Source organism: Acomys russatus, chromosome 19, assembly GCF_903995435.1.
Source record: "Acomys russatus chromosome 19, mAcoRus1.1, whole genome shotgun sequence".
NCBI classification, from domain to species: Eukaryota; Metazoa; Chordata; class Mammalia; order Rodentia; family Muridae; genus Acomys; species Acomys russatus.
In genome coordinates this window covers 12,629,540-12,638,455 of record NC_067155.1, presented here as the reverse complement: position 1 = coordinate 12,638,455, position 8,916 = coordinate 12,629,540, and the positions used below count along the sequence as shown (strand labels likewise).

Sequence of the window (8,916 nt, the reverse complement as noted above, 5' to 3'; positions counted from 1 at the left end):
AAACGAAACAAAATTACAGCTCCTGCTGCTTTCCTGGAGGCCATGCCAGCACCAGGGATTCCAGGTATGACCCTGCCCCAAGCCTTCAAACTCTTCTTAGACGCAGACATAACCACCCCAAATGGCACCCTTTCCTTGGGTACCAAATGCTGGCCAATATCTTTGGCAGAAACACTCTGTTGTTTTTTTGTTGTTGTTGTTGTTGTTTTTTTGGAGGCCACTCTGGATCTAGAGACCACAACAGTAACATTGCTATGCTAAGCCCCAAAGGTCACACAGGCCACAAATAGTCCAATGTGTAAACTCTACTAGAAGTTAAGATTACTTGATGACCAGAAGCACAGTCCATTTAGGCCAGAAGACCAGAAAAAAAACAGAAACCAAGAGAAAATATCCAAACCCCACCCATCCAATAAAGAGAACCTCAGCTATCAGCACCTAGAGATATTATAACTTGAAACTGATATGACTAGAGGCTAGCATAAGAACACAATAAACAACAGCCAGGGCAAAATGGCACCATTAGAGTCCAGCTACAGCAAGAGCTGGATATTCAAACTCAGCTGAAAGACAAAGAATGGCCTTAAACCAAACATTATGAAGATGATAAATACCTTTAAAAAGGAAATGATAAATCCCTTAAAAATACAGGAAAACACAAACAGGTGAAATAAATTAATAACCGTTCAAGCCCTAAAAACAGAAATAGAAACAATAAAAAAGCACAAACTGAGGGAACCCTGAAGATGAAAAATCTAGGCAAGTGAACTGGGACTACAGACATATGTGTCACTAACAGAGAGATGGAAGAGAATCTTAGGCATGGAAGATATAATAGAAGAAAAGGATACTCTGTTCAAAGGAAATATAATTGTTAAAATGTTCCTGACATGAAACATCCAGGATATCCAGGGCACTATGAAAAGACCAAACCTAAGTATAATAGGAATATGAGAAGATTTCTAGCGCAAAGGCCCAAAATAATTTCAACAAAATCATATAAGAAAATGTCCCTAACTTAAATATATGCCTATAAATGTAAAAGATGCTTACAGAACAAAAAGTAAATTGGGCCAAAAAAAGAAACTCCCCATACCACACAATAACTGAAACAATAAACACACACAACTATGAAAGAATATTAAAAGCAGCAAGGCAAAAGGGCGAGTAAAATTAAGAAGCATACCTGACTTCTCAGAAAAGACTCTAAAAGACAGAAGTTCCTGGGCAAATGACTTCAGACTCCACGGAACCACAGATGGCACCCCATACTACTATATCCAGAGACCTTTTCAATCACCATAGATGAAAAAACAGGATATTCTAACAGAAAAACAAAATTAAACGGTATCTATCCACAAATCCAGCCACACAGAAGACACTAGAAGGAAAATTCCACCCAAGGAGGTTAACTACAACCAAGAAAACACAGGAAATAGGTAATTTCACAGCACATAAATGAACAGAAGTAAACACACCCCACCACCACCACCACCTCCACCACCACCCATATCAAAGTAACAGGAATTAACAATCAGTGGTCATTACTATCTCTGAATATCAGTGGACTCAATTCCCCAATAAAAAGGCAGAGGCTAACAGAAGGCATGAAGAAATAGGATCCCTTCTTCTGCAGCACACAAGAAAAACACTTCAGTAACAAAGATAATATTACCTCAGGAAAAAAAGCTGGAAAGTTATTTTCCCAGCAATTGAACCTAAGAAGCAAGATGGTGTAGTTATTTTGATATCTAATAAAATATATTGTCAACCAATATTAATCAAAAGAGATGAAGGATAAAACTGCTTACTCATCAAAGGAAAATCTTCTCAATATGACATCTCAATTCTTAATATCCCTAAAAATGGTGATAATGAATGAATTAACCGAGAAACAGAAAGACTCAAATGGTATATACTCACTTATAACTGGACACTAGCCCAAGGGGCATGTCCCTTGAATGTTTTCACCTACCAGGAAAATGGAATAGATGTGAGGACATTGTATTGGGACTCTGGGTGAGAGAAGTATGGGAGAATGGTGAAATATAAGGATCCAGAGGGTCCTAGAAACCTACAAGAAGAACATTATGACAGGCAGATCTGGGCCCAGGGGTTCTGCTCAAACTATGGCACCAACTAAGGACAATATGTGCAGTAAACATCGAACTCCTACCCAAATTTAGCCAATGGACAGGACATTCTCCACAGTTGTGTGAAGAGTGGGGTCTGACTTTCACGCCCCATATTTGACCACATCCCCTGGATGGGGAGGCCTGGAGGCATTCAGAGGAAGGATAGCAGGCTACCAAGAAGAGACTTGATACCCTATGAGCATGTAGAGAGGGAGGAGGTCCCCCTCAGTCACAGTCATAGGGGAAGGGAATAGGGTGAAAGCACAAGGGAGGGAGGAACCGGAGGATACAAGGGATGGGATAACAATTGAGATGTAATATCAATGAATTGATTTTTTAAAAACCCTTTACTTCATATACTTTTTGTACCTTTATGTGTTTTAGTAGGTGTTTTGTTCATTTATTTATGCTCTGACATCGTTCTTTCCTCTAATGGTTTGCATTTCTACAAGGCCTTAATATGCATTAAGTTACTTGTTTTAGAATCTCCCTTCCTTGCTAACATAGGCATATGGAATTGTAAATGTACCTCTTAGAATGGCCTGCATTATATCCCATAACTTTTTACATTTTGTGGTTCATTTCACCCAATTATAGGACCTTTTAAATTGTATCTTAATTTTTTCTGAGCAATTGAGTACTCATGAGTGTGATGTTTACTTTCTGTGTGTCTTTATGCTTTCTGTTGTTTCTCTGGCTATTGATTTCTGTCTTTACTCCTTTATACTACAATAGGATACAAAACAGTATATCTAATTACTCATATTTTTTGATGCTTCATCTGTGCTCTAATGTTAGGCCTACACCAAGACCTATGGTAAGCTTTGAAGATTATGTACCCCATACTTTTGGGTAAAATGTCCTGGAGATTTATGTTATCTATTTTGTCTATATTTCCATTTAACTCCAATGGATCATCATTACCTTTTTGACTGTGTGACTACTCTTTTGGTCAGAGCACCAAAAGAGATCGTCTCAACAACTCACAGATATTTCTAGAAAGGGTAAGTGAACCTAAATTTTGAAAGCAGAATCAGCAACCATACATCATCTCTCCACAACCTGTCTGCTTTGCTAATTGTAGGATCTGTCATAACACCTGAAAATGTGGGGATAATATGAAAAACAATGTGATATCAGGGTCAGAGAAGTAGAAATCAAGCATCACTGACTATGGGAATATTGGGAGCACAGCAAGAGAGGCTGATCCTCAGAGTCGCTCATGAACACCAGTACTGTATCCATAGTATGAAGGATCCTGGTGTAATAGGTTTTTCTGATAGAAATTACATTTTGATATGTTTTGTTGAGGTTTATTTATTTATATTTTAAATGTATGAATATTTTTTCTATGTGTATACCTATGCATCATAAGCATGCCTAGAGGAAAACTTTTTCCTACTGCCCAGGAGAGGTACAAGCAGCCCTCCCCTGAGTATTGCAGCCACTGTGGAATATGGACAGTACCACCACTCTCAAGTCCCTGGGGCTAGATCTTTCAACTGCCATAAATAGGATGAGGATGTCTCTCCCTCATCTGTGCTACCATAGGTCCAAATCTCCTTCACTCACACCCCTGAGGCCACCTTACCTGCAACCCCCACATCCAGTTCCAGCTCTACTGTGCTTCACAAGCAAGAAGCATGTCTACCTCTCCTCTGTGCTGAACCTGGTGGGAGTCAGGCACAGCTCTCATGCTCTGATGACCACACCAGCTCTCCCACCTGCCACTGGTGGTGAAGATAAAAGGGCAGAAAGAGGATCTCTTTGTTGCCAATACCACAACAGATGGGAGGCCGAACTGGTTCTCCCATACTAATTCTCTTGGGACACCTCACCAACAACACGCACATACAGCACCAGCTCTACTGCACTGCCAAGATGCAGAGCAGGACCTGCTTTCCTGAGTGCTGAAGGAAGTGAAAGGCAGGGAAATCTCTTCTCTATTATCTCCAGGCCGGCTTTTCTGCCTGTCATAAATGGCAAAGGAAAAGGAGTGCATCTCTCCCTCACCCATGTCACCACACAACAGACAGGTTGCAGTGGTAGCTCTCCCCTATTCTTGGGTCAAGCTCACACATGCCACTGCCACCAGGGTCAGCTCTATACTGCTGCCTAGGTAAGGCTCAGGGCTTGAAATCCAGAATGCTGCAGCAGGTGAGGGCCAGGACCAGCTCTCTTGCTCTCTTGACTCCAGGGCCCCAAGGTTTTCCACCTACCACAGGTCATGAGGGGTGAAGGAAGAAGTGGGTATCTCCTCCTCACCCATACCACCACACAAGAAATAAGTGGTAGCCCCAGCTGGTATATATTAGTATCCTCAGGGTTGACTCACCTGCAAATCCCACAATGTGCAGGGCCCATTCTCCCAAGTACTGCACCTGGCTATACACAGGAACAACTCTCTTGAAATTTTGCCCCTAGAGTAGGCTACTTCTGCACAACCCTCAAACACCAACACAATTTTTGTGGCAGACCAGACTAGGGACATATGCCTTTCCTTGGTTTGTAACAGCCCCCTGCTGCTGCAGGACCAGGGACCCAGACATGACCCCCATGTGCAGTACAGGCCAGGACCCAACCATGGTTCCAGGTGGCATCACTAGATACATCAGGCTGTTTCTCTCTATCTAAGTCTTTAGTTTTGCCTCTCTTAATTGTGTCTACATCCTTCTGTTTCTCTGTCTCTTCCATTTCTCCCCTAAGTGGAGCCAGGGTCTCTGACTGTCTGGGATCATATCAGGAGTGGTCTTAGTAGTGCTATGTCCCACTGCATTGGCATCAGGTAGGGGTCATTTCAGGCAACATCTTCCCTGCTTCAAGGTATAGACCACGGGACTGGTGGTCATCTTAGGCTAGCCCCATGTCGAGGCCTACTGGCACCAGTTTGGTGATCTTCTAGGGATTGACTCCTTGCTAAGCCCACCCAAGTCACACAACGCAAGGATATTTTGTCTCAGGCTCACTCTACCTGGGCACCAAGTCCTAGATGGGGTTTTTCTAGTCTCCAACTTTCTCCCTATCCTGGGAACTTTCCAGGGCCTGAAAAGTAATGGACTTGTTTGCCTCAGGCTACTTTCCTATCTGGGGCCTTTGGCATAGAACTGGTAATCATTTCACACTTGCTTCTTCATGGAATGTTAGGCTACCAATCATTCAGATGTTAACAGGTCAGAGCACTCAGCATAGAGATAGCCTTACTGCTCTCTGCTTTACTTTGACTTCTTCCTTTCCAGGTTGCATCCCCTTTATCTCCTTTAGTTGTCCTAAAACTACAAGTACTATACTAAATAGACACGAACAGAATGAACAGCTTTGTCTTGTTCATGAATGAATGGAATTCCTTCAAGTTTCTCTTCATTGAATTTGATGGTGGCTATTGGCTTGCTATAACTTGCTTTTATTATGTTTTGGTATGTCCCTTGTATTCCTCATCTCTCAAACACTTTTATCATGAAGAGGGGTTGAATTTTTCTAAAAGGGTTTTTTGTTTGTTTATTTTAGCATCTAAGGAGATGTTTGTGTGGGGTTTCCCTGCCAGTTTCTTTATTTTGTGGGTTACACTGATGGATTTTCATATATTTAACCATGCCTGCATCTATGGAAGGAAGCCTACTTGATCATGGTGGGTGATGTTTACGATTATATTCTTTTATTTTGTTTCCTAGTGTTTCATTGAATATTATTGCATCAATGTTTATAAAGAAATGGGTTTGAAATTCTCCCTCATTACTCCATCTTTGTATGGTTTAGTGACAGTCACATGGTGATGTGGCCTCATAAAATGAATTTCACAATGTTTCTTCTGTTTCTAAATTGTGGCATAATTTGAGGAGCATTATTATTAGCTCTTGTATGAAACTTTGGTAGAATTTTGTTCTAAAACCATGTGGCCCAGGGTTTTGGCAGGAGATTTAAATGACTGCTTCTGCATCCTCGGGGCTTATAGGACTATTTAAATAGTTTATCTGATCTTGATTTAACTTTGGTAAGTGGTATCTATCAAGAAAATGTAGATTTTCTAACTTTGTGGAGTACATGTTTTTGAAGGAAGACCTAATGAATCTTTGGATTTCCTTGGTGTCCTGCTGTTATGCTCCCCTTTTCCTTTCTGATTTTGTTCATTTGGATACTGTCTCTCTGCCTTTTATTTAGCTTGCCTAAGGGTTTGCCAGTCTTGGTTATTTTTTCAAAGAAGCAGCTCTTCATTTTGTTGATTCTTTGCATTGTATTCTCTTTGTTCCTATTTTATAGATTTCAGCCCTAACTTTGATTATTTTCTGCCATCTATGCCTCTAGGGTGTGTCTGATTCTTTATGTTCTACAGCTGTCAGGTATGCTGTTTAGTCATTGGAATGTGATCTCACTTATTTCTTTATGAAGGCATTTAGTCCTAGGAAGTTTCCTATTATTACTGCTTTCACTGTATCCCATAAGCTTGTGTATATTGTGCCTTCGTTTTCATTGAATTCTAGAAAGTCATTAATTTCATTTTTATTTCCCCATTGGTGTAGTGATCATTCATTAGAGAACTTTTCAGTTTCCATGAGCTTGTAGGCTTTCTGTGCTTTCTGTTGCTGTTGAAGTCCAGCTTAGCCCATGGTGGTATGATAAGATACAGGGGACTATTTTAGTTTCTTTGCATCACTTGCTTTGAGACCAATAGTATAGTCAAGATTGGAGAAGGGTCCATGATGTGCTGAGAAGGTGTATTCTTTTGTGTTTGGGTGAAATGATCAGTAGATAGCTGTTAGACCCATTTGAATCAAAGGGTCCATTAGTTTCATCATATCTTTGTTCAATATCTGTCTTGATAACCTGTCAATTGCTGAGAGTGAGGTGTTGAAGTCTTCCACTATTAATGTGTGGGGACTGATATATAATTTAAGCTTTACTAATGCTTCTTTTGTGAATGTTAGTACCCGTGTATTTCAGGCAGGGATATTCAGAATTGAGATGTCATATGGAAGAGATTTTCCTTTGATGAGTATGTAGTTTTCTCCTTCATCTCTTTTGATTAATTTTGGTTGACAGCATATTTTAATAGATATCATAATAACTACACCATCTTGCTTCTTAGGTTCATTGGCTGGGAAAATCATTTTCCAGTCTTTTTCCTGAGGTAATGTTACCTTTGTTACTGAAGTGTTTTACTTGTGTGCTGCAGAAGGATGGATTCTATTTCTTCATTGCTTCTATAAGCCTGTGACTTTTTATTGGGGAATTGAGTCCACTGATGTAGATAAATAGTAATGACCACTGATTGATAATTCATGTTACTTTGATAGTGGTAGTGGTGGTGGTGGTGGTGGTGGTGGTGGTGGTGGTGGTGGTGGTGGTGTGGTGGTGGTGGAGTGTATGTGTTTGTGTGTGTGTGTGTGCATGTGTTTCCTTTTTTTTGTTTGTTTATCTGCTGTGAAATCACTTATTTCTTGTGTATTCTTGGTTGTAGCTCACCTCCTTGTGTGGAGTTTTCCTTCTAGTGTTTTCTGTGGGGCTAGATTTGTAGATAGATATTGATTCATTTTGGTTTTGCCTTGGAATGTCCTGTTTTCTCCATCTGTGGTGGTTGAAACTGACACTCAGTATAGTAGTCTGGGGTGCATATGTGGATCCCTAGAGCCTGCAAGACATCTGCCCAGGCACTTCTGGTTTTAGATCTCTTCTGAGAAGTCAGGTATGATTCTTATAGCTCACCTTAATTTTGCTTGTACTTTTGCCTTGCTACTTTTAATATTCTTTCTTAGTTGAGTGTTTATTGTTTCAGGTATGTGTGTATGGGTTGCTTGTCCTTTTGCCTTGCTGCTTTTAATATTCTTTCTTAGTTGAGTGTTTATTGTTTCAGTTACTGTGTGGTATGGGGTGTTTCCTTTTTGGTCCAATCTACTTTTTGTTTTGTAAGCATCTTTTACATTTGTGGGTGTATATTTAAGTTACGGACATTTTCTTATATGATTTTGTTAAAATTATTTTGGGCCTGTGTACTAGAAATCTTCTCATATTCCAATTATTCTTAGGTTTGGTCTTTTCATAGTGCCCTGGATATCTTGGATGTTTCATGTCAGGATCATTTTAACAATAATATTTTCTTTGAACAGAGTATCATTTTCTTCTATTATATCTTCCATGCCTGAGATTCTCTTCCATCTCTCTGTTAGTGACACATGTGTCTGTAGTCCCAGTTCACTTGCCTAGATTTTTCATCCTCAGGGTTCCCTCAGTTTGGGCTTTTTTATTGTTTTTATTTTTCCTTTAGGGCTTGAACAGTTATTCATTTATTTCACCTGTGTGTGTTTTTCTGTTTTTTTTTTTTTAAAGATTTATCATTTCCTCCTTAAAGACGTTTATAATCTTCATAATGTTTAGTTTAAGGTCATTCTTTGTATTTCAGCTGAGTTTGAACATCCAGGTCTTTCTGTAGCTGAACTCTAATGGTACCATGTTGCCCTGGCTGTTATTTATAGTGTTCTTATGCTAGCCTCTAGTCATATCAGTTTTGAGTTATTATATCTCTAGGTGCTGATAGCTGAGTTTCTCTTTATTGGATGGGTGGGGTTTGGATATTTTCCCTTGGTTTCTGTTTTTTCCAAGGTCTTCTGGCCTAAGTAGACTGTGCTTCAAGTCATCAACTAGTCTTAACTTCCAGTAGAGTTTACGCATTAGGCTTTTTGTGGCCTGTGTGACCTCTGAGGCTTAGGGTGGCAATGTTGCTGTTGTGGTCTCTAGAACCAGAGTGGCCTCCACAAAAACAGAGTATTTCTGCTGAAGATATGGGCCAGAA

General features: G+C 40.0%; 1 pseudogene; it reads right to left on the bottom strand.

Moving 5' to 3' along the window:
* Positions 1-5,271: 5,271 nt before the first annotated feature.
* Positions 5,272-5,372, bottom strand: LOC127204043 (uncharacterized; annotated as a pseudogene).
* Between the last annotated feature and the right edge of the window lie 3,544 nt (positions 5,373-8,916).